This window comes from Erithacus rubecula, assembly GCF_903797595.1.
Source record: "Erithacus rubecula genome assembly, chromosome: 3".
NCBI lineage: Eukaryota > Metazoa > Chordata > Aves > Passeriformes > Muscicapidae > Erithacus > Erithacus rubecula.
The window spans coordinates 110,168,182-110,193,799 of NC_136689.1; the positions used below are offsets into that span (position 1 = coordinate 110,168,182).

General features: G+C 36.7%; 1 protein-coding gene across 2 annotated transcripts in view; it reads left to right on the forward strand.

The window, feature by feature from the left end:
* Nucleotides 1-25,618, forward strand: part of XKR4 (XK related 4) — a 217,760-nt gene that overhangs the window by 28,358 nt on the left and 163,784 nt on the right. The gene's annotated exons all lie outside the window — the stretch shown is intronic.

The following is a 25,618-nucleotide window of genomic DNA, read 5'->3' on the forward strand; positions in this document are numbered from 1 at the left end:
CTGGAAACAAAGCTCTGATTAGAAAAGTGCAGAGAATCAAAAACAAGTTGCAAGAGTGTCTTCACTACATCTTTTAATTATGAGGAAATTTTGCCACATTTTCATTCTGTATTATTATCAGAGCACAATTTTCATGCCTTTCATATTCTAAAAACTCCAGAGTGACACACACATTTATTTCTAGTATTAAATTGTGCTGCTAAAGCATATTCTGTTTGGCATGACGTCCTTTCAGTTTAATTTTCTCCAAAAATCCGTTTCATCTTTTCAGAATATAAATGGCATACCATTGACCCTTCAACTTCCTGCTATTCCCTCCTGTCTTCAGTACTCAGATGACTAAGTTGGGAACGTGTTCAAGTGGTGGCATCTGGCTCTTTGGGGAGCTCTGTGAGCAATTACATTGGCAGCTTTACAGATGGCTCTTCATGCATTGTAGGGTGAATCTGAGCTTTTATCTTTTAGACATTTGTGATTTGGAAGAACTTGTATGCTGGTAAATAACTGCTCTCTTCCCTTCTTGAGTTTTTGTTCAAGGCTAAACTAAAAGCAGCAAAGCAGCTGCATTAAAACTCATTGCTTTATGAACCAGACACAAATGAAAAACACAAGTATTCAGCTACAAAGTTGTTTTTAAAGGTTTGGATATATGAATATTATCCTCCTTGAAGACTCTCTTCTCTGTCTTCTGTAAAACACATATTGTCTTGGTAGCCAAATGTTTCCCAACTAAGAATTTAAGGAATTGAAAGAGGAACTGTTAGCTGTTTAAAGAGAGTATTTCCTTCTGGTTCCCTTTAAAGACTGGTTGATTCCGGTGTGTCTGGAGGATCTTAAACCTGGATGCTTTGGAGTATTTTTTTTAGATGTATATGTTAGACATTTTTAGGGTAATCAAAAGGCTGCCTTATAAAAAGTTTGCCCCTCCTCAGAAAACTGTCAGTTTACACTGAAGCAGAATGTGGGGACAAGCTGAGGTTCAGAGAACCCTGATGGTTGCAAGAGGAGGAGCTTCCAGATTCCACAGCCCTTGATTTTCTGAACCCAAGTTAAAGTAAGGAGACCAATTTATTTTTATTTTTGGAGCATATCTGATCTGATGTTAAGCAATTCATTAATGTCTTTTGGGGACATGGAGTTGTGTAGATAGGCAGGAATAAGGCTGGAAAATTTGTCAGTACAGGTTGCAGAATTGGATGTCTTTTAAATGCTCCAGCTAAGCCTTGAATAAGATATTTTCAAGCGAAGATGTCTAATTTCATCCCTTTTCTTAGCTGGGTTCAGAGGACAGCAGTGAAAATGTCATGACTGCACCTAAGACAGCAGATTCAGGGATTTGTGACATCAGAGCAGGGGGGCAGTCTGATCCAGTTTTTCACTTGTAGCCTGTGAAGGGAATTGCTGATAGGGCTTGCCTGCCCTTCTGCCTGACTTCTTCCTGTCTAGAAACAGTGCTTTTAATCAAACAAGAGGGCACAAGAGAAATCCAGGCATTGAGATTTTGCATTACTGATTTTTATAGATAATAGATTTACAGATAATATCTGTTCAAGTAAATCTGGCCTGGATCATAGAAAAACATTTGCTAGTTGCATTACTGAAAAAAATTACACATTGTCTGTTGGGATCTGAGGTTAGTGAAATCAAGAGACTGTTTTCCAAAAATCAATTTTTCTAGTTGCACGACTCCCTCAGGAGCAAAACAAGGTCCTTGGACTTGGAAATGAGGGGGAGAACCTCCCAGAAATGCTGAGAAAACATTTGATATATATAATATAACCTGTGAAATCCTGAAATCAGAATGCTTTATCATTTGAGACAATTCTCTAGAATTGTTGCTTTGATTAAAACTGCTTGATTATAATATTTGATTGTAGAAAGTTTTATTATGTGTTCTTTGTGAAGCATTCCAGGATTGAGGAATTTTACACAGCATTTCCAATGAGATGGATTTTGAGCAAATACACCGTATCTGAGTTGCTATGAGTCCATAATCTCTTTTAATACTTAGAAATAGAAACTTCTGACTAATCTTTTTCCAGTTGTAAGACTGTAATGTACTCATTTGAAAGATTAGCTGATATTTTGTAAGGGTACCCAAAGTAAAATGTGAATCAGCTTAAAGGACTTAGCAGAAAGACAGAATTTTTGTATATCCCATAGAAGATTGAATTACAGCCTTTGAGGATCCTGTGTTCACACTCTCTGCCAGAGCCAAGAGAGTAAAAATCATTACTGAACTATGAAGATCCTATGACTTTCATGCGTCTTGGACAATTTGATTATTGGACTGTTACCTGGTTTTAATGAGTTAATTTCTGTCTGACAACTGACACACAGAGAAGTATGGCAGTGGCCTTAGACAACCCTTCTGCTGGCATTTAAAAGAAAAAGTAAGGAGCTAGCTAGTTTTGAAGACTCTCATGACTCTCCATTCCTGCTCCCTGGGGGAGAGAGAGGAACAAAACTGTCCAGACTCAGAAGGGCCAGACAGGGGCCTCAGGGAGAACAGTGAAGTTAGGGAAGATGCAATGTAACCTGGCTTTTGTGGCAGTGTTTTCTCCAGTTGCTTATTCTTATAAAGCATAGTCTCTAAAGAAGCTGTTCTGAGCTGCCAAGAACATATAAGTATTTTCTAAGGGTAGAATGTAACCAGGGAAAGATTTAGAAGGAACATTTCCATTCAGAGGAGAATAAACTTTATTTGCATAATGTTTAACTACTACTTAGTAAAAGTTAGTGTTTTTTTTATTATAATTATTTTTTAAATTACTACGTTTACTCAGAAACAATGAATTACTGACTAAAGGGACTTAAATGCAATAACTCATTCCCTTAGGCAGAAAAGTTTCCTGATGGAAACTCAATTCCAAATTTGTAATAATAAAAACCAACAAACAATGATTTTGAGATATTTTCTTTCTGATGCCATGTATTATTAAAATAATTATGTGCAAAATTATTTTTTTTCTTTCTTAAAAAATTCCCTAAGCAGATGAAATCTCTTATGCACTGACTAGAGCAGAAGCATAACCAACTTCATTTTTCTTCTTTATCAGTAGAAAAGAATAGTGTGAAAGACAAATGGGAAGCAGAATTCTAGCATTAATCAGTAGGATCAATTTTGCAAGGCATCTCTCTCTCTACTCAATTTGGAAAACAGGATGAATGCCATGAAAAGCTTTAAAACTGCAAATAATTTATTATTGGTTTGTGTACTTCAGGTTCTGAATGCCTGCTTCTTTCTGCACTGGAAAATGTCCAACAAAACTCTGTGCCCCCAGGTCCCAGGATCTACCTATAAAATAGAGAAAGCCAGTGGAATACTCTCTTCTCATCTCCCTTTTGGGTCTTAATCTATGTTGTTAAGTTGAAATATTTGCACATAAAACACAGGCTGACAGAAATATGCCAAAATCTACCACAATGTATGTATGTAAGGTCAGCCAGCATCAAAGCCTGCAGACAATAATTTCTAAACTCTCCCTTGTCAGCTTAGAGAAGAGATGCCACAGCCTGCAATACACCCTAGCTTTGGCAGAGCTGGGTCTCTTGACCTGCCAGAGTGAAAACCAGGACCACAAAGGAAGGAAATACTGAGGTCATGGCTTATGGAAGTGGATTCTGTCAGATTGTGCCTTTCAGCTGCTTTCAGCTGACCTTGAATTTTTGGAGAAGTCAATTCTCTGATTGTCTTGGCCCAAACCAGTTTAATGTAAATTTCCTTTTCTTGTTATTTTTTATATGCTATTGCACAGAATTCACATTCTACATTGTGTTGGCCTCTGAATAGTTTGTAGACATACATATGAGAGTATCCATGTAACGTGTGATACAGGCAAGTCTGTGCTTCACTAGCTTTGGTTTCCAAATGTCTTACAGATATAATGTGTTATCTGTTTAATCTGCACAGTCATGGCATGAATAGCTAGAATAAGCTACTTGATGTTGCTCTAAGTTAGGGGAGCAATCCTGTTAATAGCGTCTAGAAAATTGAGGGTAGGCATCTCCTACTCATAAAAACCATCTAAGTGTAATAGAGGATGTTTTTGGTGATATACCCATACTTCCATGCATTCCACTGTGTAAGTCAAAGAATTTTGGGAGTGGTAAAGAAACCTGAATGGTGAACACACAGCACAGTAGCAAAACTGCCACTAGCAATATTTGATGAACTGAAACTACAAAACACTTTCAGTAGTCACTATCTGCTGTCAGTTCTCCTGCACTCTAGCTTGTGCAACATAATTCTCCTTTGAAGGTTTTGAGGCAGTGATGCTTCTCCCAGATGTGTCTTGCAGTGAATTCTTCCTGCTCCTTCTCACACTGTCAGTTCTTTGCTGACATGGCCCTTTCACTGGCTTTCTGTGTTGTTCCACTGAAGAGGGAGAATGCACCCAACCCTGTAGTCTTTCATTGGTAAAGCACGGCAGTGTCCAGTTAATAAAAAAATTAAATTACTGTAATTAAATAAGATTTTCTTTCCCCTCAAAGGCACATATTGAACTTGTGATGTGTGCCTAAGATTAAAAAAAGCTCCAGTCCAGAACTAATCCAAATAATATGTGATGGAGAGGCAAGTAGAAAATGTTAACAGTAGTTGTGGTTTGGAAATGGGATCATTAACTGTGCTGACATTCCTTCAGTACTGACAATTTGATCTTTAGGTGATCTCCATTGCCTTGGAAAGGATGAAATTTTAACTGTAACGAATTTCAGAATTTGTTTCTTTCTATCTGTTGGCTTTTTAAGATCAAGAACAATTACTTCAAGATTTTTCCTAAGCATATGGCTCAGAATGGTATTAGTTTTTAAAGACGTATTATTTTTATGTAATCTCATTATACCAGCCTTAGGGAAAATACCAATTATTGTGTGATTTGCATGAGTTGGCAACACTGAAATGGTAGCGTGGTACGGTGCAGCGTATCATATGCTAATATCTCAGCACTGAGGTGACTAATCTGCTGTGTTAATTCTCTTTCCGTGGGGGATAGCTTGAGAAACCCCGTTCTTGACAGTGCTAATCTCACTGCTGACCCTTTAAGTATCTTAAAAAAAAAAAAAAATCTTAAAAGCTTACGGAGAATAATGTGACAATATTTTCTGTTCTCTATTCTGGATCCCCTGAGAAGCGATAAAAAGAACAGATATAGAACAGACAAAAGAAAACCCATAGGTTAATGCCTTTTTTTGGATTACTTCATATTTTAAGCATTACCACTCTTCACAGAAATCTTTCTAGAATTCTTTTAAATAACACTCACACCTCCCAAAATAGAAACCACAACATATCTATCTTTACCAGTTTTGTTAACACTCATGAATAATGAGTTAAAGCTCATTTTGTATGTTCATTTAGTACTTCAGTTGTCACGATGAAGGTTTTTATGGCTTTAGAATATGCTGTGATTTATTGTCTTTATGGATTTATTGTCCAATGTAGAGACTGAGTAGACCAGTGGCATGCAAGAGACCAAATTCTGTTGGCATTTACCCTCTCATAAATTCGAGGTAGCTTTGCTGATTTTAATTAATAATACTGCAGGTTTGCACTGAGATCATGTCCACACTCAAAAAGCTTTCCTGATTAAAGCTCAACTGAAAGGGCAAATTATGATTTGTTTAATTAATAGTCTGTAGTTCAAAATATGATAATTCAGGATGATACCTCCAAGAAGACTCATCTGTGAGTTGGATTCCCAGACCACTTGGTGAAAATATTAATGCCAGTTAGTGTGAGACTAAAGTTTAGGGCCTTTGGAAAGCTCCATTGGGTTTGTGTTAGTATTAAAGCTTTTGAAGAAAAAATACCATGCCTGGGTATTTTGAAGACAGTGTAACAGCACACAAGACATTCTGATGCTAGGAATAATGTGGAATTATACCTTGTAATCATGGGGGTTGATTCTGAAACAATAGAATTTGCCTATCTGGTCATGGGGATGGTAGATGGTGCTGTGCAGGGCTGGGAGTTGGACTCAGTGATCCTTGTGGGTCCCTTCCTACTCAGCTTTATCCAGTGATTCTGTGATTCTCGTATTTATTAAATATGCAGCTACTGCTGTATTCATTTCAATATTTACTTCACAGAAATATTCAGGGGCCCTGTCAAGATAAAAGAAGGAGAAGACAAATAGCTCTCTTCCAAATGGCTGTTTTAAGACAAAAAGTAATCACTTGTACTCAGTGGCCAAGAGGACCAAGAAATCTTCAAATTCTAGTGACTATTAGGAAAGACCTGTGCAGAAAGAGGGAGCAGCTGAGTGGATAAGATTGACTTGCCCAAGAAGTGGTGCACAGCTTCTCTGGTGGTGGTACTTGGGGCTATGGAAGGGGAACAGCAGCTAGGACAGGTTAGGAGAACATTTGTTGAGGTGTTTGATCTTGGCCTCACAGGTCTACTGAAATAATCATAGTGTTCTGGTAAGAAGAACTAGGAAACCATCTCATTTCAGGCAGCTATCACAGCAAAATATTTATGAAAAAGCAATGTATGTACTCCTGCAGTCTCTTTTCAGTTGAAGGAACAATGATGCTGAATGTATTTAATTTGAAATTAGAAGCCTTCTGAATATTGGGATAATGATAGTTCTAGGGGTATATTAATGAATCTGTGTGAAGGAAGGCAAGGCTGAAAAATGGCTAATCAAAGCACAAGCTATTTTAAATGGATTCCAATTTTATCTCATGACCTTCATGAAAAATATGCAATATCTGTATCAGTAAATACTCGGCTTTTTTTTTTGCTGGCTTGACACTTCTAAAAATATTTTCTTCTTTATGCTCAGGAAATAGAGAATACATAGCATTTTGGACTAAATAGGGGTCAAAATACATTTCTTATCATCACCTATATTTGCAGAGTTCTGCCAGTGGTTGAAAACAGCCAATTATTTTACAGAAAGGTGGATTTGGGGCAACTTTAAAAATCACAGAATGCTTTGGATTTGAAGGGACCTATAAAGATCATCTAGTTCTAACCCCCTTCTGTGGACAGGGACACTTTCCACTAGACCAGGTAGCTCAAAATCCTATCCAACCTGTTCATGTATTTTTCAGAGGTTAGGAGGGGAAAAGAAATCCCTGCGTATCAGTTAGGGTAATTTCTGACGCCTAACAAAAATTTAAATGTAGAAGCAATTTGGTTTTATTTTATGAATGTATGAAGCCCTGAATCACTATCATCTCCTAATTAATAGGATACTGTATAATGCCCCTTAATGTTGTGTGAGAATGGAATAGCAGTGCTGTTCTTATGAGGGACACTGTCATTTTCCCCCCACAGTACAGAATGCCTTGGTGGTACAATGAAACTCTGGTTTTCAGAGCTGGAGACTGTGAGGTGGATTATGTCCACAGTTAAAGATTCTGGTGTCTTTATGGGGTACAGTAGAGAAAGTTCAAATAGATCACCATCACATAGAGATGTTGGCAGCATTGCCACCTCCTCAGAGATTCACAAAAGCTTTACCCCGTGCAAAGTTCTGCATTCTGCTTAGTGTAACGCTTCATTTCAGATGAAATTATAGTTTTCTGTGTAGAACTTCCAAGCATGTGGGTATTTTTTTCTGTTTGTTCTGTGTGTCAGTGAATTCCATGAACTCCTAGTCAATGCAATAGAATGTGAAAGTACTCAGCACCTTACAAAAATTCTTAGCTCTTGATGGAACTGCGTTGTTTTTTTGTTTTTTGTTTTATTGCAGAGGTTTTGTTTTTGTTTTTTTGTTTGTTTGTTTTGCTGCTTTGTTTTAATGTGGGAAACCCTTCTGTTTCTTCATTCCTTGAGTTTTGAAAGTGAGCCTGCTCTTCCTCCATCAAATTTCTGATGCTTATGGCATTCCATGTGCAGAGTCAGTCATGATCAGAAGAGCAGTCAGGTGTTCCTTGGCTACTGTGACAAGAGAAGGAGAGAATACAAACTGATCAAATTATACCAATTTGCTTTTTTTTTTTTTTTTTTTCTATCACAGGAGGGGAGCTAAGAGATACAAAAGAAAAAATCTATTGCATTAGGTTGCTTTGTATATATTATTCTGTTTTATGGTTATGTGCTAATTTTTTAATAAACCTTTTCAGGAAACACTTCTCAAAAGATTTTGATCTGAAATGCTGTTTTGATAAGAACTGGAACATTTTCTCAACCTGTTTGTTTAAAAAATAATTCCTAATGACTTTATCAAATCCAGAATGGAATTCTTCTTGAGCAGCAAGAAAAGCCAGTAGCACTAGTAGCAAAGTGATCCAGATTTGCTTTGGAGCAACAGTCTGGCTTATGGTAGACACAGAAATGGTTCATATATATTTCCCTAATCAAAGAACTGAGCAGAGTCTAGGCATGAATTTAGGTCTCCCTCACACTGTAAAATAAGTCTCTCTTAGTTTTTTTCTTTCTTGTCATCAGAGTTCTCTTGCTTCACATGGATGCTGGGTAAGACCAGGCAGATCTAGGAGTGGCCAGAAGATCCTATGTGCTTTTATGTGGCCCACTGAAATGTTAATTCAGAAGTATGAAATAAAATGTTTCTTATAAGTATGATTACAGGTTTATTTGGTATCAAGTCAAGATTCAAGCTTCACCTTCATTTTCCTTTGTACCTACCCCCTTTTCCTACCTCCCCTTGTCCATCTTCTATTTAGTATCTTTTGATTGTATATAAGAGTGCAATAAATATAATTTCTGAAGACTTGTTTTTTTATGGACTTTTTTTTAACATGTAGTTTCAGGTCTTAAGATGACAATAAAATGCATGTCTTCTTGTATATTTTTCAGAATCACGATGAAATAGTACTAAGTTTATTTCAGAGCTCATTTCTTTAATGTCTAAACTGTTTTTTTCTAAGGATCACTTCCAAAAAATATGTTTTATAATTAAGTCTAATGTAGTAATTTTATAGCACCTAATTCACAGAAAGGACAAATTTCAACTTTATACCTTTGTGATAAGTAATAACAAATATTTTCTTGTATAGGTCTTTTTTTTTTTTTTTTTTTTTTTTTACCTGGAAAACATATAAAAGAGTTATATAAAAGAGTTTCCCCTTCTCAAGTCTTCACTGTCTTCAATTCCACAGTGGTTTGACTCCAATGAATTTTTTTTTCTTTTAGGCAATACAGAGCAGGGTCTTGGACTTTTGGGTCATAAATTGGAATAAAATTCAAGATATTTTTAACCAAAAAGCAGTCACTTATCACTGGAAATCAAATAGAATTTTCATTAATGTGTTATAAAACTTGTCTTTTAAACTGAATACTAGAGGGCAGCATAGCTGAAGCAAACTCTGAAATGTTATTAACGTGGGATTCAAAATGTGCAGTAGGCTGTTGTGGATGAAACAGAAGAAACAGCAGCTGGTAGCAACCCTAAAGAGGGACTTATTCAAGAGCCAAGGAAAGCAAAAGCTTTCACCCTGCCTGATTAGCTAACACCCTTGGTTTCCTTGGTCTTGGATTCTCCACAAAGGAGAATCTGCTGCCCATGGAAAGGAAAGTCATGGTGGTTCATGTATTACTGCTTGCAGACACTCTTCCCCAAGCATCCCCAGCCAAGGTCCCTAAGCATCCCACACCATCCATCACCTTGAAGCAAATCTCTGGGATCTTCCCTGACTTCCAGGATCTCTCCTTCAGCCAAGATATTGAACTGCTTTCCAGCCTGGAGGTGTCCCTGCCAGTGGAAGGGTGAGGGATGAAGCTACACGATCTTTAAGGTTCCTTCTAATCCAAATTGTTCTATGATTATATGATCTTCTTTCTGAGACCACCTTCTCTGTTCAGCAGTCCTTTCTGACAGCAGCTGTTTTATCCAGAACCCAAGCCCTCAGTTTCCCAGTCTGTATAGCCTCTGTGCACGAGCACAAGGTGCAACCAACTTCCTAATTAGTGACTCTGTCTCATGTTTCCTTATTAATAGGAGGATTTAGGACTTGCCACTTCTATTTAACCCAGGTGATGTTGAAATTTCCTCCCAGCTTGTACCAGTTATAGCCAGGGAGAGTAGGCTTCTGCTTGAGGACTGAGAAGTTCAGTTTTGGACATTCATACCCTGCAGTGTGCCATGCATTCATTTACCAGCTGCCTGTTAGTGTCCACAGGCCAAGCTGTTTTTTCACCTGCAATACCCATTTCCATTGGGTAAACCCAGGGAAAGTCTAAGGATGGCAGGCTTCAGGATCCCATTTCTATTTTCACTGTAACTATTCTCCTAGCTATAATATCCTTAAACCAAACTGAATTTGTATCTGCAGAGACTGTTAGCACCAGCATTTCTTATCTGTAAACAATCTGTTGTCTCTTTCTTTTTTGTTCTCATCTCAGCCCTTTATAGATTATGACAGAATTTGAGTTGTTCATATCCTCCTGGGTTTGTTCCCAAATCAGCCTTCACATCCAATGTTCTCTCTGCTCTGCACACCCTTTTTTAATCTCAGCATTTAGCTATGTTAAAATACCTTTTCTGGTCTGAGAAGTGATGGATATTCTTGGGTGTGTTTTAATTGCACCATACAAGGATGGGATAATGTGATTCCCATTAACATTTACAGGAGCTGTATAATTAAATCCCTGTGCAACATAATGAAAAAAATGTACCTTTCTATCTTATTTCCTTTGTTGGTCTGTTGTATGTCATGTAGTTGGATTAGACACAATGTGTTAAAAGAAATGCAGAAGTACCATTTTCTTCTTTCTTCCTCTCTTTTCCTGCCACTAGAAATTGCCCCTTTTTAACAGGGGAAATTCTTCCTTGTCAGTACTTATTATGCCAGAGTCAGGATGTGAGTTTTGAATATAGAAGGCTGTTTCTTGCAGTTCCCTGATGCTGTCATATTTCCAGGACTTGTGCAACTTGGATGTTATCCCAGCAGCTGCCATGTAGCTCCACAGATAATGGATTAAGTTTAATTTAGTGGCCCTACATAATGGAAGGAGGTCAAGGTTTTCACTTTATTTTGATTCTTGGTTTGAAGCCACCCAGGTTGACAGTAGCCAGAATCATTACTAATTTGCAATTGCTTATTTAAAAAAACACAATATTCTTAATAGAGCTTCAAGTGGACAGGTGTCCACGTGGCAATTAGCTGTGAAGGAATGACTAGGGCCATTGCAAAGAAGCCAGAGATGAAAAAGGTCCTTGGTGCTAGGAAGACTTCCAACCCAAGGTCATGATTGCTCATGGTAAATGGTGAAAGCAAAATACTGGAGTTGTAAAGAAGGTTTTAGTGTCATTGCATAGGCAACCCTGATATTATGGCTAAATTAGATTCTCTTGCTGGTGCAATTATAGGCTTTCAGAGACTGTCACTTTATTATTTGTATATTGCAAAGAGAATGTGTAAATAGCATTTATTCCTTCTCATTATAAGAGTCAGACTGGTCTCACTGTGATTTCTCCACTTCTTATTAGCTAATTGCACACTGTACTGTGCCAAAAGGAACAGTTTTGTCCACTGCATAAAGAATATTCCTGTTTCTCATCTACATAAACTATAACTTGCCTTCTGATTCAATGCAATGGCTTGGCAGTCATATGCTATTAAATGCTGAGTCATTTGATTGCTGTTTCTGCAGTCTTTTGCTGACTCCAGTGATGCTTCAGCTCTTTGCTTCCTGGTCAAAACAAAGACCCGAATCAGAAGTGGCAGCAGCCAGTTAAGTACCATGATGATATTTTTAATTTAGAGAAGTGCTCACTAAGAACAAGTTTTCACATGTTCTGAAGTCAAAACAAGCTTCAGGGAATTCAGATGCATCTTTTACTTCCACCTGATTTCTCAGGTCTTTTCATGTCTTTTCATATGTATGTGTATGTGTATATATAGTTGGGTTAATCCCTTTTATATCAGTGTTAACTTAAGTGGTTGTTATATACATTACAGTCCACACTAAAAATATGATAATATAAAAAAAAAAAGTAATCTCAAGACTTAATTCAGAAAGATCACCTACAATTCATTTGCTAAGGCATAACTGACATAAGGCAAAGTGGAACTTGGTCTCTTGAAAACACAGTTCATAATTGTTAAAGGTTGTGGGGATCTGTCTTTCCTTTACCAATTAAGAGTGGAAGTCTGGTTTACATAAATTGCATACCTTGATATGAGAGTGGAAGAATCCATATGGACAAAGTATTCTAAACCTATTGCTTTTTATATTAATTTGACTTAACATTTTGAAGCAATACAGCGTAAAAACTAGGCTAATGCCAAAGAAAGCTTTCCTAGAGTGTTAAAAACAAAATGTAAATTCCTGAGTGAATACTTAAACCTGAAAAGGCTATTAGTAATCCCATCTGCTTGCTTATTCTGCCTAGATTAATGTAAAAGTTGACATAAATAAATTGTATTGTTTAAGTTACTTAATGCAATTTCTTTCAAATCCCAACAGAAATATTTACTACCCTGATAATATGTCTTGTTTTCCCTGTGTGTTGCTATAGCCACCATTAGTCCTTGTAATGAACAGGTGTGTATTAAAGTCCTCCTTCAAATACACAGGAATTCATTATCGGTCTTTAATTTATGTTGATTTTCTGCATTAAATCATAATAAATTTTTATGACTGAGATTTTCATATTTTAAAAAATGCCACAGAACATTGTTTGCTCAAGCTCTTGACCACAGCTCAAATACTGTTATCAAAATAGGCTGTTTCTTCAATATAAGGCTAGTACATATTGCAACAAGTACTGGTATTTCATACATGAAGCAAATCTTGCCCTCTGATGACACTTTTATAATTATTTGGTCACTATTCATCTCTGTAATTCAGCAAGCTATATAAGCATTTACTCATCTGAATTAAACTCTAAATAAATGAGCCTGTACCAGTTCAACAGTTATCATTGCCTTTTACTGAGTGCTGCATTTAGTCATACATAAAAATCTTAAGTTTTGGTGGATAGGAAGTAAATACTTCCAATCTTTATTCGTGTATCAGTCTCTCCTTATATGAAGTGCATATATTGTATAGCCATTTTTAATGTATATTTTCTTATCTATGATTTTAACTTGAGCTTTTACTGAAAGTGGAAACATCTGTCAAGCCTGCTTTCAAAAGCCTCAGAACTTTATTTACAAGTCAGTTAATTATTTCAGTGCATTTAATAATCCAGTTGGTCACAGAAGAACAAAGCATTAATGACTAGGCATTTTATTTGAAACTTCCTCTTTAGCCAGTCTTCATCTTCTACTTTTAATAAATTGCAGTTTATTAAACTAGAGTTTAGTGAGTTAATGGTCATGAATATGAAAGCAATATTTGCTTTTATTTTGCAAGTATTGCTGTAAAATATCTCAATGATATTTCTGGCTGGAGAAGGCTTTTGCTGTGAAAAGCAGGGAATTTTCAGCCTTTGGGATTTCTTTTCCAACATGCTGGAAACTGATACTCTTTTCTTTGCCTAAAAGCAAAATGTGTGTGCTATTAAACATAGTAAGATCAAAAAACGTCCTGTAGTTATGTCTTCCATTAGCATCTTCTCTGAACACAGGTGAGCAGTAGTTATGTTCCTTCTAACAGAGGGAGATGCTTTTTTGAGAATGTTTCCACACTTAAGCAGATATCTTTTCCATGTGATAAGGCATTGTGTAGTGTGACTTGGGTTCCTGGAGTCTGACTGCCCACGAGAATCTGTTCCAATTTGTGTTGAGAGGAGATGGGAAAGATGAAAGCTGCCCAGCAGCTCTGAGGGTGTGGTCTGTGAGCACATGTACTTGTTAGAGCACACATGCAAGGTAGCTAGTTTTTGGTAATTCACTTCAGTTTGAGGATGCCTTCTACAGTAGTGCTTCCTTTGTTTTTTTACTTGAAAAAGGATGAAAGAATGAGCATAAGTATAAAATATGGTGAAGACTAGTTAGTAGACTTGCTACTTGTGATGCTGCCAGGACTCATCTGCTTATGTTACTGAAATAAATTTGCTACTACAGTTTGTGCTAGCATCAAAGTGCTGAATAAACTACTAGGGAGTGTACTAAATTCTGTTGCAGCTTAAGTAGCATAAACAGCTTTGTTAACTACTTTGTTGCTAGATGCACATAGCTAAGCTTCGTTGCAGTACCCCCAAAACAACTAACTAAATTAATTAATAAATAAGGAAAATACACAAGGGCCATATCTGCACAATGAACGACAGTTTACTCCTCTCCTTGGATAGTCTGCTTCAGAGCACAGTGAATTTGGCCCTGCTGCCCATTACCCCTAGTTAGCTTGGTACCCAAGCCTCTTCACTGCACATCTAGCCTGAGCATCTTAAGACTATCCTGCAGATTGCACTGTAAACTTCAAAGGAAGTGGGGAGGATGTGGCCACCAGAAAACACGAAATTTGACTTTCCAAACACAGGCTAACTTTCAAGGGCCAGAGCTTTTGCCATCTTAACTTCACATAACTAATCTGGAGATACTTAGCATTTAACTCGGTACAGTAACCTTTCCCAATGGAAAAAAAAAAAACCAAAAACAAAACAAAACAAAAAAAAAAAAAACCCAAAAAAAACCCCATGAAAAGTGTATCTTTAACAAAACAAGTGACTCTTAGAACAACTGAGGTGTTTCAATGTATTGTATGGCGGCAGTTATTTAGCTCAAAAAGGAAGGGAAAAAAGAACTCTGTGCACCAGAAGCAAAGGTGCTTTCTTTAACATTCCTGTGATACACAATAGAGTTATCTGCTGAAAACCCAAACTACCTCCTCTAAACCTGGCTACAAGAAGAGGAACATCCAAATGAGAGTGGCAAATGCACTTCGTGCAGATTCCATGCTAGATATTTAGCAAAGCTCTAGAAATGCTCAAAATTATTGCTTTTAAAAGCAAAAGAATTTTTGTTGCTTTATCTGACAGAGATTAGCAAAGATAGCTGAGATAGAAGCAACCATGCCCTCAAAATGGGTTTTATTTATCTTTTACTGCTAGATAACCACTTAAGCTCTCAGAGTTGATGAAGGTGGTAGATAAGCAGTTGGGGTTAACATAGCTTCAAGGAAACCTTAAGGCAGATGTTCTCTTTGTATTTAGCTACACTAAATTTAGCAATTATAAAACACATAGACAACATTGGCTTCAGTTAAGCTGTTCACAAAACATAGATCAGTTTCCTTATGTAATGTCTCTCTCCAAAAGTCACAGATACCTCTGTAAAAACTATTTCACTTCTTCAGTGTTAAAAATAAGGGTGATCTGGGGCCCTGTGTGGCTGCCTCCTAACTCCAGTGTTGCTTTTTGCCAGTGAAGCAGGACAGCCATATCTCTTCTGACTTTTATTAGCACAAATGAAGTTAACTGGAAGGTTTGATCTCTCTAAAGCAGTGTGTGCATATTTAGTAACACAAATTATTTAGAGCTATTGTTAAATCCCTTGAAGCATGCAAATTTTTGTTAAGCTTGATTAGTATTTGTTAGTTCCATATGTTCAAAATCTTTTCATTTTAGGCAGTCTGTTGTTCAGTAAAGGAATTAATTTCCAATTTAATCTTTTGATGTGCAGTGTGTCCTTTACAGGTGCAGTCCTACAATAAGATAGTATCAGTTCTTTTTAGAATCAGTAAATTGTACTATGCATATTTAAATACAGGCTCATTTTAAAGATTATTTGCTACAAAGCTAATGGACTACTACAAAAAGTAGCTCTGTGCCATCTACATACATATTTTAAGTAGTATTCCCATGCTTTCATAAATTACATCTGGAGAACTTAATTGTCATTTAAGAACTCTCAGTGTCTATGAGCAGCAATTTCTTTCTCTTAGCACAAAGCTTTTCTCATATCTCCAGTTGTGTGAGCTGTACATCTTAGAAAACTTCTGGTTTCAAATTTTAGCCACTACTGTTGCAAACAATCTCTCCAAAAACAATCTTTAAATGAAAATTTAAAAAATTTACTTAAATTTCATCTATTCTCATGCTACTGAGCATCTGAAGTTAGCAACCTATATTAGCAAAATTAGTTGGTAATTTTAAGAACTGGAACTCTAATGAAGAGGGGGCTTTGCATTTTTTCTTTTCTCTGTGTAGAATCCTGTACATGCTGTAGAATGCAGCTTGCTTGGTATCCAGTCCTGTAGCCATTTACCAGAAATATGTAGCTCAGGAATTTGGATATTGCCATTTACTGAGTAACTAACTGTGATTAGCAGCTTTAGAAAGAAGTTTCTTACCACAAGGTATGAAGGGATAAAGTCAAGCCTTTCTTTTATGATTAACCTGTTCATTGACAGCAAGCCTTTGTATCAGTTCATACTACACAATAGAATTGTCATTCCTCTGATCAATATTGAGAGCAGACCTAGGTTTTTTGGCTACAGGCTTAATAAACCAATGGAGAACTAATTGTGGGAAGCAATTCTGTTGTTTGCATTTTTGCTTAATTAATAGCATTGGACAAATTTTTCTGTCTATTGGACCAATACACTCTTTTTTTGACAGAAACTTTCTTATTCAGTCCACAGTTGCAAAATGATTAACTGAAAGGTTAGAACAATGGCCGGATTTGCATGAGCTTATAAATGTCAGAGGTAGGTCCAGTCTGGGTTGCCATTTGAAGTTATTTTCCATGGGATTTTTTGGTGTTAAATATCTGCATTTTCCACACACGAGGGGTCTTGGGTTGATTGGTTTCCTTGGTAACAGCTCTTTGCTCTGATTGCATAAGCACACTGGAGTGGTGCAGAACAGATTACTACAGAGACACACTGGAATTTGATGTAATGGGATGTTGTCTGAGCTGTTACTGAGTTCTAATTCCATTATCCTTTATGTTATTCTCATTAATACTGCATTGTAGTGAAATAAAAAGTAGCTTACTTAAGATTAATCAAATTTCCTTTAACAAGTTAGCTGTTGGTTTCTGAAAGAAACATTTTAAATGAATGAAGTTAACCTCACAAAACTGTATAAAATCTCCTGTCATGACTAGTGCAGAAGAACACTTAATTCTTGGCAAATTAGTTTGCAAGATAAAAATATTTGTACAGCTTAAATTTATGGTGATGGATTGTCTCAGTCATTCTTTCTTCTTAGTCCACAGAAGAGATCCCTTGTGTAGTTTTAGCAAATACTCCATGTCAGTCTCTGATATTCTTCAGAATATGTATATTTTAATAGAAGTTGCATTATTTTGGAGATTATGATTAAATCTAAAATGGCAGAGAGTTATTTCAATCAAATGAGGTAAAACATGGCAATGAAAATTTTGGAATGGGTAAATTTAAAACTAAAAGGCATTAGCTGCAAAACTTAGAAGAAATTGCCTGGATGTGTTGTCAGCTGCCACGTGCCAGGTTGCTGCACTGTAAGCTTTTAAGTTTTCTGGAGTCTTGTGAAGCTTGTCAGACACAATCCCCAGCATTACCCTGATGGTGAAATAAAATAATCTGTGATCAGTGCTAGAATATCCGGCTGTGGAAATGTGTAAGGATGTGCTTACAGTAGCAGGCATGACACTCTGGAGTGAAACTGGCTGAAGTGCTCATGTTCATGATGCCAGAATTTCCCTTGTTTTTCTTTGAACTAGTTCAATAAAAATTCAAGTGGGTTAGGTGCACTGTGTGTCATGGCTTGGGGGCTTTTTATGTCCAAAAGAGGAGTGGTTGCATGCCCTGATATCTCTTTATGGCCAAGAGATAATGTAAAGTAAATGAGAACAGCTGTGGGGTTTCCTTTGGAAACATGCCATTGATTGAAGCCAAAACCCCAAAGCAAGGACACCCTGAACATCCTCCAGAGCCCCAGGAATGTGGTAATTTTAATTTTTATGGAATAGCTGCCCAAAGGACATCTGAAAGCTGAACTGACCAGAAAGAAAACCTTTGAGCAGGGAAGAAGGGAAAGCCTCTCTAACTGATAAAAGGAGTGTATAGATTTGAAAAGAAGCAGATCCTTTTGTATTTTCCTTATTTTCTTCATCCCTTTTTGAATACAATTAGTGCTAATGAGAGTAATGGGTGAGATCTGGGATTGGTCCTCTTATTATTCTCTTTAGAGTAAAAGGACCCTTTCTCATTCCTCTGTGTAGCCATTTTACCTCATCCACGGTCTGATAATTACAGTAGATGCTTGTGTAAAGGCAGCAGAGCTGTCGTCTTTTCTTTCCTGTGACATTGAGAATGTCAGCTCCTTTCAAGTTGTTCACGCTTTGAGGCCTCTGAAACCCAGGAATACATCTGGTTTTTGTTTTGCTTTTGAGGAAATTCCACTCCTTCTAGCCCAATTTCTTCAAAGGAGCTCTCCAAGGGGGATTTTCTGAAGTATCTCATTATTATGGGGTGCTTCCACTTAAATAGGTCTTTCTAGCAAGGGACCTTCTCTTATTCCTGGCTAGAGAGAGAGATGACACAACCTTGGTTAATTCTATCTACCCAGAAGTATTGAGTAAAACAGCAATTTGATTAGCAATACCCAGGCAGCCATACCACCCCTGTCATGGAGTTGATCCTGAAAATCCCTCAGGTTAAATACTGAAATTTCTGCTTTTACTCAACTTCAGAGACTCAGAGTATTATCAATATAGAGGATAATGACAGCGTATGTAAAAGCACGTTAGAAGCTCACTCTGCACCTGAATTTATTCAGAAAGTTTATTTGCAATTTTATATATATATACTGAACCCTTTCCATGTTGCAGCTGTTAAAAGAAGGTTGGATTTGCTCTGGTTGAGTTCTGTTTGTGGAACAGCCCATAAAGAGCCTTACTGTCACAACTCAGCAGGAAACAAACTGTACCAAAAGGGCAAGAAGTGAGCTGTGGGCAGAGAGAACCACTTAAACCCTGTTTATCATGCTAGGAAATGTGAAAATGCCTATATAGGAAAGGAATGTTGACATCCACATAAAAACACCATGTAGAAGCAAGGCAAGAGGCTGAACTGACTCTGGCTGACTACTTACATATGAAAGATAATGGAATTCCATTTTGTGATTCCAGCTCAGAAAGGAGCTTTCTCTTTAGGAGAATTTACATTTTAGACTGCTAAGATGCTACTTAAAACTGAGTTCATAGAATCATCATAGAATGCTTTGGGTTGGAAGGGACCTTAAAGTTCATCTAGCTCAAACCCTACTGCCATGGGCAGGGACACCTTTCACTAGACTAGAGCTCCATCCAACCTGGCCTTGAGCACTTCCATGAATGGCACATTCACAAATTCTCTAAGCAACCTGTTCCTCACCTCCCTCATAGTGAAGAATTTTTTCCCAGTATCTCTTCTAAACCCTCTCTCTTTTAGTTTCAATCCATTCCCCCTTGGCTTGCCTCTTTACTTCCATACATGCTTCATTGTGTTGATTTAGCCTGAACCTCGTTGAGTAGAGGCTCTTCATGCAGGGACTGTCTTGTGAGAACCCTGGTTTTGGCTGGTATTTCTTGGTGAAGATATGTTACAAATAAATAATGATATTGTGCCTGGCATGAGGAGGGGTTGGAAAAGTTGACTTCGAAAAATATCCACAAACTATGAACTGTATTCAGAATTCAAAAATTTCCAGCTTATAAATACTATTACTATTTAATACTGGCTGTCATCTATTATTGTTTAAGGTGATGCAGCATCTGATGTTAAAAAACACCAATTTTTGGGGAGGTCACAGCTCAGTCAGAAAATTCAGCTTTTCATGAATATCAGTGTTTCTTGAAAAATCAAATGGCAGTTACAACTTTTTACAGCTTATCATTTCCATGCTACCCATTGTCACTTCAGGCTGGTACTCTCTCATAGACCAACACAAATCCAAAGCAGCAGCAAGTCAGTGCACTTAGATCTGCTTGCAGCTTGTGAGAGTGGATTTAGTGTATCTCTGCCAGGAGAGGACTGGGAGTCTTAAGCTGCCTGGAAGCCACTGAATGTGCAGTTGTGCTCCTGAAAGGCAGATGGGCTGTACAACATGCCATAACTCTGCCTTTCCTCCCCCTGTCAGGTGCAGGGGAGACACAAGCCTTGGAGCTGGAGACTGGAGAAAAAGCAGGGGAAATATGTTCTTCATCTGAATTCTTCTTCTTGTTTCTTGGTTATCAAATTTTACACCTTATTACTGAGCATTCAGGGTGGAACCCAACCTCTTCCTATCCCTAAAGGTGTTTAAATATCTTGAAAGACATCACATATAATATTCCTGATCATTTTTCCTTTGTGACAATTTTGCAAAAATGAATATTAACAATAGGGAGTGTGATCAAAGTTCATGTGAAAGGTCAGAGTTAGGAAGGGAAAGAATGGAGAACCCACAGGAGGAAGGGTTAGTTTCTGCAGCAATGAACACTGCAAGTTCACTGTGCCTTTCTTTCTGCGTGGCAAAACACGTTACATAAAATACAGCCTCTTCACAGGCAATACCAAGGTTTCTCTGAAGGATTCTGAAGAGATTGAATAGCCTATTCAAACATCTTGATGTCAGAAAAAAATATAATGGCATAAAGAATATAAAAGTAAATTGCACATTTTAGCTGTTAGACATACTTAAAAATGGGAGACAGTTATGTCTGTAGCAGTGAAATGTACCTGAAAAATTATTTGTCAAGTCCCTTCTAGAACCAGCAAGGTTGGCTATAAGGACTGTATTATTTGGCACAAACTGCTGGATAAAAAAGTCTGCTATTTAAAGATATGAAATCTGCCTATACCCAAGGTTCCTGAATGATAAATTGCATCAATAATATCACATTACATACTTGATACAGTATGTGACTAAGAATAAAGATACTTGAACAAATAATATTGTAGCTTGGTAGAGAAATGTAAAACTGACTTCATAAAGACGTTATGTGTCCATTAAGAGTTCAACAGAATAGAGTTTAATACTTCAAAAGAACACCTTTGTGTTTAAAATGTCTGTCAATACTAAAATTTGACTTTTGAAATTAAACAGAATCCGATTATAGCTGCTGTCACTCAGTGACTTCCAAATCAACATTAGCCACTCTATAATTAAAAGTTTTACCCTGTGAAGTATGTGCAGAATACAGTTGTGTAGTCTAACCACCTTCAAAGAAATTTCTCAATGAAGTGCTCCCTAAGACAAGAAATCTTCATCAAACTTTGTCATTCTCTCTCTGTCTAAATGAGCTCTGATGATAAGCCAAGGAAAGTTTAATTAGTCAGTTCCTGTACATATTACAGTTCATCTGTATTTATGTGTTATTGTGGCTGGCTGGCTGCTATGTGCCCACCAAACTGCTCTCCCATTTCTCTTCCTCTTCCTCAATGGGTCAGAGGGAAGAAAATAGGATCAAAAACTCATGGGTTCAGATAAAGGCAATTTAGTGATGATTGTCCATGTAATGATTGCTTCAGAAGACAAACACCTTAATAGTTAATGCTCCTCCTCCTTTCTCTTAGCTCTTATTGCTGAACATCGTGTCATATGGTATGGACCCCTTGGTCAGCACAGGCCAGCTCTCCTGGCTGTGTCCCCTCTCAACCCCTTTTCCCCCCAGCCTGCTGGAGAAGGGGAGCAGAATGTTGCAGAGACATGGCTGGTGCTGTGCCAGTGCTGCTCAGCAGCACCAAAACACTGCTGTGCTACCAGAACTGTTCAGCTGCCAACTCAAAACACAGCCCTCAAGGACTGCTGTGGGGGGCTGACTCCATCCTAGACTGACCCAGCACAATTACACTAAGCTTGGCTCCAGCTGAGCGTTGCTTGCTGTAGCCAGGCTGGCTCCGCGGTTTTTTACATTTAAATCGTTTTTACACAATTACAAATGATTTTGTGGTTAAGGAAAGGAGTGGCATAAAGAAATATAGATTGAGATGAACACCAGCATCTGCTCCTACAAAACCTCTGTATATTCCCTCTGCTTTTCTTATCACAGGGACAATATCTTTATCTTCTTTCCTGTGCTTTAATTATCAGGTTAGATGACAGACTGGATGGCACAGGAGCTGACTTTTGGTACATTGCTACACACACAGAAGCACTATAGGGTGATACTCCTCGTTTACTGCACTTCTGTGATATTGTAGCAAAACTCATCTTCACTAATGTGCATAATTATATCAATATAATCATTTAAAATTCTAAATAAAGTGTTTGAATGTGACGCTTTCATCTTTAATCTACAGGCTGAGCTTTTCTTGCCCTTGTGCCTCATCCCATTCCCTGTCCCCCAATTTCCTTGGTTGAACCATACTGGTTTCTGACTAATTGTATAAATACAAACTACTGGCAAATCCAGCGTCACAGCTGCAAGAAAATTTTCAGGCTATTTTTACCTGTAATATTTACATTCAGACTTGCATGCAATATCAATTCAATTTTTGTAACTGCAAAAAAATTTTTTTCAAAGCCCTAGATACCTCGAAGTTAAGGCTCAACAAACTTTGTTATTCTTGACTGTTGTCAATAGGGTTTTTAAAAGACTTTCATCTACTAAAAGGAAAGAAACAGCCCCTTTTTTTATTAAATATGGAGTGAAAGTGATTGTGGTCTCAGTGATTTGTTAGACTTTTGACCTAAAAACAGAAAATGAAGTTATTTTAAAATACGAGTTGGAAAAGAAAGCCACTTCTACATTATTTTTCCCATTGACTTTTAAAAAGCCTCTGCTGGTTTTATTGAAAATTATTTGAAGGGAGTCATGGGAATTTTGAAAAAATTCAGATATCAAAGCTAGTATAGCCACAGACCCACATGAGACATTTCAGTGTTGACAGTAATCAGAAAGAATCATCTTTAATGCTGATTCCAAAGATATCCAAAGGAAAAAATGCTTTTCTTTAAGGGAAGAATATAATTTGATAAAACATTCTGGTAATATGAGTTGTTTCCCTTAATATTGTTAAAAGCAGATTACAATACTGCAACTGAAAATTTTGCAGCTGTCTTCTCTCTGAATTGACAGAGAAGGGTAAGGACAGCTAGGGCTGCTGACCAAACAGGAATGAAATTGTGGCTCCTAAATTAATGTAGCTTTAAGTGGAAGCATGGGCTGTAGGATGCATCAGAGAAGCATTCCCACCCAAGGAATCATTTGTCCCTCATAAGACAAATAATACAGGTATATTTCCAAAAAGACAAAATATCATTTTCCGACTTATGAGGCTTTTAAAAATAAAGATCATGTAGTTTAGTGATTGTACTCAGTGTCAACTCATATGCCTTGTGTCTTCTTACTCATTCCTGACCAGGAATATATTAGATATATATATATATATTATATAATATATATATTACTAAGTATTATAATAATACATTATGTATACAATATGCATTATTATAATGTAGTATTATTCTTATTAAAATTTATTATTTATAAATTGATATATTAGAGCTCCTAATATAGCTCTCACAGTCTACAGTGCATCAATTTGAATTGTGGATAAATATTGTTTTTTGTTCCTTTTCTGAGGTGTATCACAATACTTTTCTTTCATTCTATGTATTGGATTGGTGCATAAAGGAGAAAAACTTGCTTTTTGGATAAAATATGATATGATTTTTAAGTGTGGTTTTTAAAGCAAAAATATGTTTGAAAAAGTTACGCTGAATTTGTACTTTATCTTAGTTTTGAAATGGCTTTAATTTTTTTTCCCCTTTTTTTTTTTTTTTTTTTTTTTAATCAAATTCTCTTTATTTGCTTCAGGAGCTGAATTTGGGCAAGGAATGGATTTCAGCAAGAAAAGTGTAGAGACATTATGAGCAAATTAAATAGAAAGCATTTCTATACTGTCTATAGTTCCATTTCATTACTCTGTATGTCGTTTTGGAGGACTTCTTGTTTAACTATATTTTATTCTTAAATAGATATTGAATTCCTTAAACGAATGGACATGAAAATTTTACCTATTAGGTCTAGCACCATTTCTTCTCAAATTTGCATACTAAATAATGCCATAGAAAACATGTCAACGTTTTCTAGTTAGCAGCAAATGATGATCAATGGTTCTATGATAATTAATATGGCTGACAGTCAATCAAAGTGATGAAAATAAAAAGCTCTGATCAAAAGACCTTTTCTTCTGTGTATTGTAAATTAGCATAAACATAGCTATCCCTTCATAATGCCAGTCAGTCAGAAAACACTGCTTTGGCATGAAAAGAATTCTTATGTGGTTAAAGGACAACGAATTTAAGCCACTGTTATATTAATATTTTTTTCTTATTTCTTTAATTTAAATAATTAAAAATAAAAAGCCTGTTCTTTGGGTTAGGAAATTTGCATTGCTTATTTTTAATGGCTGTGGAAGTGTGTAAATTGGCTGAACAATTGTTTATGATCCAACCAAAATTAATGAGGTCTTAGGAACCAAATGATGATGTCAAGAGAGAAAATAAGTTAACTTAAAAACACTTGCTCCTTGCTTCTATCCCTGGATGTCTGGGAAACTGGAAATGGAGCTTTGACAGATCCCATAGACAACATAATTTTACCTTGTAACCATGCCTGTTTTCAGCATGGCACCTGTGACTTGTGTTTATTTAACTTCACTGCTGTTAGTGGGATGACTCATATTTTTAAGTACTCACATGATTGAGTCCTGCTGTCTAACAATAGTTTGCTCCTGTATAACAATTATAAAGAAAAATACTGAAGAGAAAAGCTTATTGCAAGATCCACCTTGGCAGGAATTTTACTTTTAAGACTGAGGGGATGGATCTTTTATGAGCAGTTCTCATCTGGGACATTTATGACTGTAAGGATTATAGTTAGGCCCTTCAGAGCAACGAACATCAAACATGGTGAAAAATCTGTTTTACCTGACCTCTATTAATATGCAGTGCATCCCAGTCCATCCCATAATTAAGGTACTGCAATACACACAAAGATGCACAAATGTTTAGAGAATAATCCCTGTTTCTGAATACCAAAGTAATTGTTTCCCTTTCATTATTATTAGTTGCTGATAACATGAGCTACCAAACATATAAATAATTCCAACTCTCTCACTCCCAACTTATGTAGCCATTACATGTTGTTTTGTTGGGTTTTTAATAAAATACCTGTACTCCACTGTGGGTATTTGGTACTTGAAGGCTGATCTTAGCTGTTCTAAAATGTCAGTTATGAGTGAAGTTAAATAAGAAAATGGGGCTGTGTCCTGGACAATTGCCATTCACTAACTGCATACTTTGCTGTATTTTCATGTTAGGGATGGGGCTACACAAACAACAATAGCATTCAAATTTTTTTAAAATATATATTTTATTTAGAAGTTATGGGGTCAGTTATGGTCATTTAATTTCTTTGCTTCTTTTTGCTTATCTTCAATTTATAATGACTTTTTTTTCCTTGCTTGGAAACTGGTGTGTAGCTGAGTAAATAATGACTAAGCTAAACTTGCTGCATGCTTTGAACTTTTCTTTATGCCAGTGAATGTATGGGGAGGGCAGATCCTATAAGCTCTGGACTTCTTTATGTCATTGTAGTCAGTTGGCTTCATGCCTGAAAATTGTGAAAATGGTTTACAAAGCAGAGCAGAAATCATTTTATCCCCTGAACATGATTTCAGAAGTGTAATTTGCCAGCAATTAAAACCCCCCAAAATGTAAACTGAATTGCTCTTCTCTTGGGATTCCTAACACCATTTAATTTGTGTTTGTTTTATCCTTTGGCATTTTATCTTAGAAGCCTTCGAGGGGGAATGGAGTATTAGATTTCTATTTAAAGGAAAGGACAAATAGAAGTA